Source organism: Spermophilus citellus (assembly GCF_964194105.1).
Source record: "Spermophilus citellus genome assembly, chromosome: 16".
In the NCBI taxonomy this organism is placed as follows: Eukaryota; Metazoa; Chordata; class Mammalia; order Rodentia; family Sciuridae; genus Spermophilus; species Spermophilus citellus.
This window is the reverse complement of record NC_138196.1, coordinates 46,805,579-46,817,697: the sequence shown is the minus strand read 5'-3', so window position 1 is coordinate 46,817,697 and position 12,119 is coordinate 46,805,579.

The following is a 12,119-nucleotide window of genomic DNA, read 5'->3' as shown; positions in this document are numbered from 1 at the left end:
AGACAATAAGATAACAAAGAACCCAATCAACAAATGGGCCAAGGACCTGACAGACACTTCTCAGAGGAGGACATACAATCAATCAACAAGTACATGAAAAAAATGCTCACCATCTCTAGCAGTCAGAGAAATGCAAATCAAAACCACCCTAAGATACCATCTCACTCCAGTAAGATTGGCAGCCATTAGGAAGTCAAACAACAAGTGCTGGCGAGGATGTGGGAAAAAGGGTACACTTGTACATTGCTGGTGGAACTGCAAATTGGTGTGGCCAATTTGGAAAGCAGTATGGAGATTTCTTGGAAAGCTGGGAATGGAACTACCATTTGACCCAGCTATTCCCCTTCTCGGTCTATTCCCTAAAGACCTAAAAAGAGTATACTACAGGGACACTGCTACATCGATGTTCATAGCAGCACAATTCACAATAGCTAGACTGTGGAACCAACCTAGATGCCCTTCAATAGATGAATGGATAAAAAAAATGTGGCATTTATACACAATGGAGTATTACTCTGCATTAAAAAATGACAAAATCATGGAATTTGCAGGGAAATGGATGGCATTAGAGCAGATTATGCTAAGTGAAGCTAGCCAATCCCTAAAATACAAATACCAAATGTCTTCTTTGATATAAGGAGAGCAACTAAGAACAGAGTAGGGAGGAAGAGCATGAGAAGAAGATTAACATTAAACAGGGACGAGAGGTGGGAGGAAAAGGGAGAGAGAAGGGAAATTGCATGGAAATGGAAGGAGACTCTCATGGATATACAAAATTACATACAAGAGGAAGTGAGGGGAAAGGGAAAAAAACAAGAGGGAGAAATGAGTTACAGTAGATGGGGTAGAGAGAGAAGATGGGAGGGGAGGGGGGATAGTAGAGGATAGGAAAGGCAGCAGAATACAACAGACACTAGTATGGCAATATGTAAAACAGTGGATGTGTAACCGATGTGATTCTGCAATCTGTACACAGGGTAAAAATGGGAGTTCATAACCCACTTGAATCAAAATGTGAAATATGATATGTCAAGAACTATGTAATGTTTTGAACAACCAACAATAAAAATTAAAAAAAAAAAAGAATTCAGCCTGGGCAACTTAGTGAAACCTGTCTCAAAACATAAAATTTTAAAAAGTCTTTAAAAAATGGCTAGATGTATAACTCAGTGGTAGAAGGCTTACCCTTCTACCAAGTTTGTGCAAAGCCCTGGGATCAATTCCTTGTACCACAATAGCAAACAAACTTGACACAAAATTTCATAGTAGCCTTGTTTGTAATAACCCTCAAGGAGAATTGACTCAAATGTCCATCAATAGTTGGAACAAATGTGGTATAGCCATGTATTTGAATGTTACTCTAAAGAAAAAGAATTGCATTATTGAAACATGCAGTAACAGGATGAATCTCAAAAAATTTATGCCAACAAAAATAAGCCAAACAAAAAAATACCTGCATACTATGTATGAGAAGGAAGGTGTGGGAAAGGGTAAGAGTGAGGGACTACAAGAGGAAAAGGGGAACTTTGGGTGTTAATGGAACCATGAAACAGAGGCCATGTTAAAGAAATGAGGACCCTTGATTTGATTGTGTTCATAGTTTCTATGGATGTTTACATGTGTCCATATTTATCAAATGATATACTTTAAATGTGCACTTCATCATATGCTAACAATACCTTTAAGTTAAAGCTATGGAATGAAGCTACAAAAATTGAAATTAGACTGATATTCTAATCAAAGCTATTTAAAAGCTATGGGATTGGACTGAGGGAGAATTAGGAAAGTAACTCCATACACAGAAATGGGTTAATTTAACAAGCACTATTGGGGAAAAATTTACTACTTATAGTCCACCGAACTGAGACTTAACAGTGAATTTTTTAGAAAACCGGCCACTCATTTGCAGGCCAACTCAAGAGTCTCATTATCCTCATATGTTGCCTTGATCACCAGGTGTCAGTTTTGCTAGTGCAGTTTAGAGGTCTCTTGGTCCATATATCACATGCTGGAGTTTGAGAATTAATTTCATTGGCCCCCTTGGAGTTGTTAGCTAATTGAGAAATAGACACAAATGTTGAGGCAAACATTAGATTTAATTTATTATAGCTGTCATAGTTATTATAATACTCCCTCAGATGTCGGGAGCTGCTCTGGATGCAGATACCTTTAAGTCTTGAGGCCATGGGGCACTGAGCAATTATTGCTTTCCACAATAACTTGGGTGTCACCCTAGCTCGGATAACAAGGTGTGGCTCCATGTGTGTCACCTGCTGGGGTTGAGTTACACTCACCTGTTCCTTTGTAATCCTACCCCTTTGCCCTTTTGGGGATAGAATGTTCCATGGAACCTCCTCTTTGTGTCTCCTATATAAGAATAAAGAATTCCAGTGGCTCTCTCTCTTTCCACAGACCCTTAAGGGCGCAGAGCCATCACAGATTTTGAAAACGTACTTCTGTGTGTTTGTGTGATTTCTTTGTTGTTTTCTTAAGTTATTAGAATAGTCTGATTTTGTGAAGCCAGCATTAGTTCCATTAGTTCACCAGCTGGGATAGATGGTGATAAATGGAGGTCCCGCTGAGATGCCAGCCTGAATTTTAGAAATTTAGTTGGTTTGGAATGTCTCTCCAGAAGTTAAACCCACTTAGGATTTCAGGGTATTAGGAGTTAAGTTGTAGAAAATAAGTGAATTAGAAGAAAAAATTGTGACATTAAACTTATAATATCTGGGAATTTTTTAACTTTAGAAACAGGAAAAAATTATATTTTTTGCAATTCTGGGGACAATAGTAGACATAAAAAATGAGAAATTAGAAAATTTTAAGTACCACAGCAATTAAGATGATTGGAAAAGGATATGTTGCCAAGTTCAGTTCTCTCCCATGGGAAAGGCACTTTTGTGGATTTTTTTTTAAAATTTTATATTTTGAAATATTAGGTAAAGATTCTGGGGGTTATATGTTAGGAATCTGCATTTGGAGAGTGAGAAATTTTGTTTTTCTGCTGTTTTGGAGCAAATGTAAGGCTTTAACACTGTCCCCTGTGGAGCCACTAGCTAATTCTTTCCCTTGGAAACCTTGATTTAATGGGGTGCACGCTGCCTTAGGATTTGGCAATAGCACCAGAGTCTGCCACTGGGACCCACTTTGGGGGCTTAATTTTTTTTATTTTTTTTTTATTTTTTGGGTGCCTGTATACTACGAGGAGGAGCTACAGGGGAGCCACTCACAGCTCTGCACCTCTTGGCTTATTCAAAGAGCATGCACCACGGGAGGGAGAAATGGTAGAGCACCAGGTCATCCTGGCACTGGGGACTTTCATTGTGGGAACCAAATGCAGGCACAGGACAGGGAAAGAAGCAAACAACAGAAAAAGGGGGCCTTTGTTACTTACAGCACAAATGCCACCAATTGGAAATCTGTGGGAAACTTGACTTCCCAGGGCACAACCATGTATGCGCTTTCTCCCAGGGTGCAAGGGCGCGGATGCAGGGCAAGCCAGGAGGCAAAGGCAGCAGCCACACCCACAGGCTCCTTGGCTCCCACCTCACACCATCTGCCCTATAGCCAGGGGAGCACAGGGCCACCACTGGAACCTCTGCTACCTGGGGGAGACTGGCAGAGTGCTTACATGATGGGGTTGCAGAGGGACTCTAGGCAGGGGAAAGCAAACATATTGAACGGAGTGCATCCAATTGGGGAAGCTCCAGGGACTTTTTCCCAAGCAGGACCCTGCCTCAGGCAACAAGCCCAACCCTGGGGAAACCCCTGTCTAAACATAGCATTGGTGGCAGGAATGACTGCAGTTGCTCACAATGGCCACACCCACCGACTCCACACTCTTTTGTTACCAAGACAACTATGTGCTTCCCCTGGCAGGCTCAGCATGCAGTGGCAACAGCAGTGGCTCTGATCAAGCTGCATTAGCTTCACAAGCCACAGAGACTTCACTGGGCACATCAGGTTTCAATCAGACCTACTGGTAATAGAACATATGAAACACAGAGGAGCTCAGGCAAAACTTTGGATTGAGGAGAACCTGGAAGAGTTCTCCAGCCACATGGCTGGAACAAAATGGTGGGTGATTCCCATCCCCCATGTTTTCTTGGGCCTTCCTATTGATCTTTTCAATTGTCACTCAAGCAGGGTTTCCGGCTTTGCCTTCCAACCACTAAACATATACTTTTTCTCATAGATCTGCTGCCAGATCTACACAGAGCCTATATTTTACTCAAGAATGCCCACCTATAAATACTAATGAAAGATATCTTTTTCAGGCAAAATCAAACTTCACAGCCTTCTACATTGCTGCCCTAGTCCAAACATGTTCTCAAAGCTAAATAATCTGATTTTTATCCCTTAACAAGTTCCCTTAGAAATTCTTTATAGCTGTATTATTAAGGAGAATTGCAAAGATAATGCTACATTTATGAGTGATGCATGTTTGAGTTTTATTTTTGAGGAGTATAAGAGTACCTTTGATCATCATGAGATAATAAAAGGCCAGCAATCTGAGATATTTCTCACAACCTCTCATGATGATCCAATGACCTTATTCTCAGTTTCTAACTATGTAAATACAGAAAGTTAAAAAAAATATGTGCACAGAAATTTTGTGACATCACATAGAGATAAGGGTGCACCCCTAGTTAAAAGTAAGTTAAAATGGATCCAAATATTTTAAGAAACATGTGATTTCGTAAGGTCGGCATAATTATAAGCTATACTTTTGTTCTTAATGCATATTTTCCAGGTATTTAACTAATCTATACTCTTTTTTCATAAGATAATGAACATATGTCTAATTGTTTAATATCTATATATTTGCTTCTAATCATTTTCCTTCAACAGAAAACACATAATTTATATTTCTTATACATGCATTTATCTGATGCTCTGCCTTTTATAATTATAGATATTTGACATAAATGTATTTTACTCCAAAAAATTTTTCTTTCAAGAGATAATACAACCATCAAGTAATCGCTAATTCTGAAATTATTGTAGAAACTTTTATAAGATGATAAACAAATATGATTCTGTTTACAAAAATGTCTAAGGGCTGTAACTATATTTTCATTGAGATATTTCTTCTTATCAAGATACAATAATTTGTTTAGATTCTAAAGTCTACAGAAATTGTTCCAAAGTATAAACAAGAAATATTCTAAAAGGAGAACAAGATACTTCCACAGAGAGGAAGCACATATTGGAGGTCCTAAGAAGAAGAAAGAAATCATTTTGGGGTAAAACAAGGTCTTCATGTTCTAGATTTTAATGATAAAAGAATTTTCCTAAATAAGGAAATCCTTATATCATTATCTAGACAGATGATATAGAAAGTTAAAACAATTGAAAAACAAATTTATGTGTAACTGGACTGACTATTATAGTTTGAACTGATTAATTCTAGGATATTACATATTTTCTCCCTGATTTTATTTTACTAATATGAACCAAGATTTTGCCCATATGTTGACATGATAAAGACCTATTAAAATGTTAAGTTCATTTCCTTTAAGTAGGTCTTAATTTTCCAAGTGATTATTAATGTTTAAGACAAAGATTAATTTTAGTGAATAAATTCACATCCTTCATTAAGCAAAAATTTTTTAAAATACTGACTTAAATTCCAATTTGGACACTGCTCCTTGGAGACTAAAATTGATTGATTCAAGACATCATTGGATGTTTATGAGATTGTGGAGAACAATTTATTAGGATTGGTGTTCTCCAAATTAAAGTTGTATATTAGTTTTGAACAATAAAAGTTACAAATTTTGTTGGAAATTCATTGGTATTATATAAGTTCTCTGACTGGACCTATTATCTATAAAAATATGGTAAGATTTATATACTAGTCCCTACACTGGGAAGTAACCTTAATCATATTTTCTAAAAGACAATTAAAAGACACCTATTTAAAGGATAATATTCTGAGATAAAGAGATATTTTAAAACCTTCTCTCAAAAAGATATTGAGGGTTCTTTGTAAATTGTTAGAATGGATAAGCTGGTGTATATACTGGGATATTACAATAAGCAATAAAAGGTATCTCATTTTCATATCTATCCTCAACTACTATCATCAAAGAAAGCCTTAACAATTGTCTACTGGGTAAAAAAGATCAAAGGGGACCTCTCAAACTTAATATAGACCGGAACAAATTCAGGGGGATTTTTCAATCCGAATTCATGTTTTGTAATATTTCAAAACGTATGCCAGATGTCTAACCATTCCTAGAGAAATATTATTCTATTACTTAGCTAAACTTTAAAATAGAAGGCCATCTTAAAAACAGTCTTAAAGAGATTTATCGTAACCATGTCCCAATAACACAGAATAGGGACAAGCCTGACAGTTTGTCTGGAACACAGACAGTTAGTTATTCAAGACAAATTGGTATCCAACAGATAAACAAAATGCCTGAAAAATAATTTTAGTAACCCTTTAGAAAAATCTTACTATTTTCATAGACTTAAAGAGACAATACAGCACCTAAACTTATAGGGGGCCACCCATTTTCAAAAGAAGAGTGTATCATCCAGTTAGCCCTACATATTCCAAGGTATTTGCAAAGATTAACATACTCCTAACCAAGTTTAGATGTTACATCACAGTTAAATGGAGCCCAAATGAAGATTTAAAAAAAGACAAACATACAGACAGATTAAAATGCTAATCTTACTCCAAGAAAAATAAGCTTCCTAGTTAAAAATTTTACTCTTCTTTCAAAAACAGATTTTGGAAGCCTCTAAACATTTGAAACAGGGCCTTACTTCAAGTCCCTGTCAACAATTTGTCACTGAGGAAAATAACCCTAACAATAGTTACCCCTAAAATATTAGTGATAAATAAATTAGCTCAATAAACCAATAGCTAATTTCAGTAAGAGATTTAACATGATAGACCTTTTCTCAACTTCAATAATATAAGGTAATGCCCTCCATACATTGATATTTTTTAAATTGGTAAAGCCATAAATTATACATAATTATTAGAACTAATTTTACTACATTAAATAAAGTTATTAAGGATGCTCATACAATTGTTTCTTTAACCAAAGATTGTTTTGACATAAGATCTCTAAAAATGTTATTGCTAGCTCAATGTCATATAAAATTCTAAATTAGATCACTGTCTTAAACAATACTGTTAATTTGTTTTTACCCATTAATGTTTGAGATACTAATTCTTCCTACTTAGGTCAATAGTAAGTTTAATAACAATAATGACAGTTTTTCATGGATTCATAGAGAAAAAACTATTCATTTCTCTATTTCATTTTTTATTAATGGTAAAAAACAAAATATCTTCTCTAGGCTCACTTAGCATATGTACTTCCTATTTTGGATAGATGTCTATATAATTTCTTATGCCCCTAATAAAGGCCACAGATTCTAAGTTAAAAACTCTTGTCACTAGCCTCATCCCAAATTAAGACAATTATGTAAGTTAATCTAGAGTTAATTTCAAAATACATTCTTCATTTTTGGTAATTCTGTTAAAATAAAAATCAAGTCATACATTTAGTAAAGGCTAAGTTTCTATTTACCATAGTACCTTTAAAAGACTTTTGTCAAGTCTCATGACTAGCTAGAGCTAATAAATCTTTTATTATTTATAATGCTTGTACTATTATCTATAATTTAAACTAATGATATTATGACTTATGTCAGCCTTTCATTCAATATTAATATATTTTAAAAGGGGGAAACAGGACCCCCCCAGGCACATAATAGGTCTTACAAAATATTTTAAAAATTTTTGTCTTAATTTTAATATTGAGAGTCTAATTGCTACTGAATGTGATTTAGTAAATTAAATCAAATTTCAAAAGATAGAGTTTAAACTGTTCCTCATGAAAATGACTGAAAAACCTGGGACAGAAAGGTAAACTTCCAGCTGCAGAGTTTATAGCCATGCAGCTTCATGAGCTTGTCAAGTAAGTAAAAATTACAAACAAACTTCTATGGACCCATTTCTCAGGTCCACCTTTAATGTGCCTTGCAGTGTGGACTGGAAAGTCCACCTATGTAACTAGATTAATTGTACTGACTATAATGGTCAGTTATACCTATATGTTGATCTTATGGTAAACAGACTGGGAATATGTTTTGAGAAAAAGACAGCATATGAGAAATCTAAGCCAGCCAATCACGCTAGTCCTTAGAAATTAAGATTATATATCTGAAAAATTGTCAAACTAAAAAGATTGTTGAAACAGAACCTTCTTATACAGGCCAATTATTTACATAAAATATCCACCAATGTATTATTGCCCTAATTATTCTACAATAGAAATTGGCACCTTTCCTAAGTGGATAGATTGTGCAAATGTCTTGTCAGTATAACATAAAGTGTCTAGAAATGGTGGATATTTTTTAGGCTGGTCTCCTAGAATTACATGCGCATGCCATAAATCCTAGAAACCTTAATCCTCAGTGAGATGGCACCCAAAAGGATGTTTTGATGTTTGACTTCTGCCTTAAAAATATTTACATTGCCAACAGACCTAAAAGACTCCTTAAATGTGAAAATTGAGAGAAAGGATGGTTAAATATCCTGTGACCTATAAAAGGTAAAACTTGCCTAATTTTATCACTAGTTATAGTAGAGAAAAATGGCATTGATCCTTCATTAACGTTTCTTTGTCCTATTGCCAGCTAGCATGCTGAAGTTAACATTCAGGCCTTGAAACATGCCAATTAACCAGATCTAGGCAAATTTTTGATGTCATGATCCTTTAAGTGACTACTTAACGTATTGTTCATTGTTCCTACAATACAGCCTTTGTGGCTATGTTTTAAAACTTACAACATATGAATTTTCTTAATAATTTGACTTAAATGACTTCCAAGATTCTCTGTAGTCAGATAGGTGCTGATGGAAGGATTGAAATTAAGTTAAAATGCTCTAGAAGCCACTGTAATGAATAATGTGAATGAGCTCTCTATGATTTGTGGAAAGGCTTAAATGCCATGCCAAATAAAAATGTCTGTGTTACTATGGCCAAGCACAATGCTTCCCAATAAAATTGGGAAAAGATTACGAATCTTCTGATGAGTGTTTGGCAGAGTAATAATAATAACCTAGATCTCCCAAAGTTAATTACGTTATTGAAATGATATGTTTTCTTTAATTCCTTTTGTATCTCAATAGTAGGTCATAATGACCTCGGACCAAGAATCCAGTGACTGGAAGATATTATTCCCCAGTTGCCTTTTTTTTTTTTTTTTAAGAAAGGGAATATGTTGGGAGCTGCTCTGGATGCAGATGCCTTGAAGTCCTGGTGCCATGGGGACTGAGCAATTATTGCTTTCCACAGTAACTTAGGTGTTACCCCATCTCGGATGACAAGGTGGGGCTTCAGATGTAAGTGTCACCCGCTGAGGTTGAGTTACACTCACCTGTTCCTTTGTAATCCCACCCGTTTGCCCTTTGGGGGATATAATTTCAATGGAACCTCCTCTTATGTGTCTCCTATATAAGAATAAAAAATTCCGGTGGTGTTCTCTCTTTCCACTGACCCTTAAGGTCGGAGAGCCATCACGGATTTTTAAAACATATTTCTGTGTGTTTGTGTGCTTTCTTTGTTGTTTTCTTAAGTTATTGGAATAGTTTGATTTTGTGAAGCCAGCTTTAGGTCTCCAGCTAGAATAGATGGTGATACTCAGACTTAAGTACTATCCTTATAATATAAATTAATCCTACCAGTACCCCGATAACTACAGTTCATTTGTCTGCTCCACTTGCATCAAGTTATATAAAGAAGCCTGTGCAGAGGAAGAGTGGCAGAATCTGTCAGTTCAGACATTGAAACTGCCACTGAGATGAACTTCTTGAGAAAATGTTTAGAATCATTAAAGGAGTTTATTGCCATAAATGTCAAGCTAATGATGAATTACAAATATTTAGAGAGCACTTTGTGTTATGTTAGTCAACTTCTCATTGCTGTGAACAAAGTACCTGATCAGAACAACTTAGAGAAGGAAAAGTTTATTTTGGGTTCAAATTTTCAGATATTCAGTCCATAGCCAGCTGGCTCCATTTCCCTGGGCCTGAGGTGTGCTAGGAAATGAATCCATTAATGAATTTACCACTGTCACAACTTAGTCATTACACCTTTGAACATTCCTGCATTTCCTAGCACATAAGATTTTCAGGGGACATTAGAGATCCAAATTATAACACACCTTGATAGAGAATATAATGTAGTGAAAGGTTATAGATTGTTTTTTATGCAGAGGAAAAGTCATATACTGGGTAACTACCACTTAATAGAACTTATGTTTTTCTTTGTTTTCTTCAATATTGAATTAATTTTGGAGGCATATTTTTACATCACAAGTTGTCTTTTGTAAATAAATTCATGGATTAGCATTCAGGCACAAATTACTACCATTTTTTTCTATACACATTGCTCATGTCAACACTAATCTAAACACAATTTTTGTTCCAGTTCAACAACTAGTCTTTGATTAACTATCTCTTTTTTCCACACAGTTAGCTCTTTTCCCGACCATATGTGTCAAGAACTACATATCAGTGTGTTATTTAATTGTAAAGTATTATATAATGATATAAAGATATGCACAGTAGGGGCTGGGGATGTGGCTCAAGTGGTAGCGCGCTCGCCTGGCATGCGTGCGGCCGGGGTTCGATCCTCAGCACCACATACAAACAAAGATGTTGTGTCCGCCGAAAACTAAAAAAAAATAAAAATTAGAAAAAATTCTCTCTCGCTCTCGCACTCATTCTCACTCTGTCTTTGAAAAAAAAAAAAGATATGAACAGTAGTTCCTATCATTCTAAAACCTATTGATGAAAATGTTTTGTACTCTTGCTCCCTGAAGTTAGGTTCATGGAACCCTATGGAGGGAGAGAAAAAGAGAGATTGAAATAGAGAATTCAAATAGTGCAATTTATACACATACCCACTCTGTTACTCAGTGTATTTATCGCTCATATTTAGCATAATATAATTCTGCCTCTCACTCTTTAGCTGGTCTTAGATCCTCTATGTATCCCATTTTATGGCACCAAGTATGATTCTGTTGTATTTGATACAACATGGTGCCTAATGAAATCCAACTAACTCATCAGTGTCAACTAAACAGTGATATATTCCAATGTTAGAAAAAAAATTATTTTGTTATATTAAATAAGAGTTTGTTTCCAATGATGAGAGCATAGGTATCCTAACAGCACCATCCTAAACAATTTTCATTCTTGTGAGAAATGCTTTTCCTTTGCCTTCCACACTATCCACTTAACCTACAACCTAGGAAAGATACAATGTCTTTGTAATATATGCCATTCACAAGTGACAGTAGTAAAGGAATTTGAGGAGTTAATACTGTTTTCCCTTTGAGCGTTTTTCTTAAACTTTATAACTGAATTGTCTTGTTGGTTGGTTAACGTATGTGTAAGTTTATTTATTTATTTTTCTTTAAACAGTGCAATTTCTTTTTTCTTTTTGGTACAGGGAATTAAACTCAGGGACACATTACCACTGAGATGTCTGCAGTTTTTGTTTATTTATTTATTTTTTAATTTTAGGTAGGAAACAAAATAAATCATTGTTATTTTTATCTCAGAGTTCTTTTTTTTTTGGTCAATGTGGTATGTTTTGTGTGAGAGCCAAGGCACACCTCAGTTTAATTTCCATAGACTTATATGGTACTTTAAAACACAGAACAAAATTCCCTCTTGATTAGTTTTATTATGATGTAGTATATTAATTTTTTTGTTAATTTGTTGCACAGAAAATAATTATTTGATTCAATGTACATACTTTTGCCGAAGCCAAAAGGAACCACTGTGTAGATTAACTCATTCATTAACATCAAAATCGATTTTTATCTCTGAAAAAAATTGAGTCAGACGGGCCTTGAAATTGCGATTCCCCTGCCTCAAACTCCTGAATTGCTATGATTATAGGCATGTGCCTGTGTGCCCAGTTAAAGCCGTACAATTTTAAATACGTATTTTGTTTGCTTCTCCATCTTTTCCAACACAATTAATTTTATACTGAGTTATTTCATGGTTGTTCCTTAAATAGGTTCATCAGAGGGATTGTGGTACTTTTTCTTTTGTTGGTGTGAGAGTTTTAATG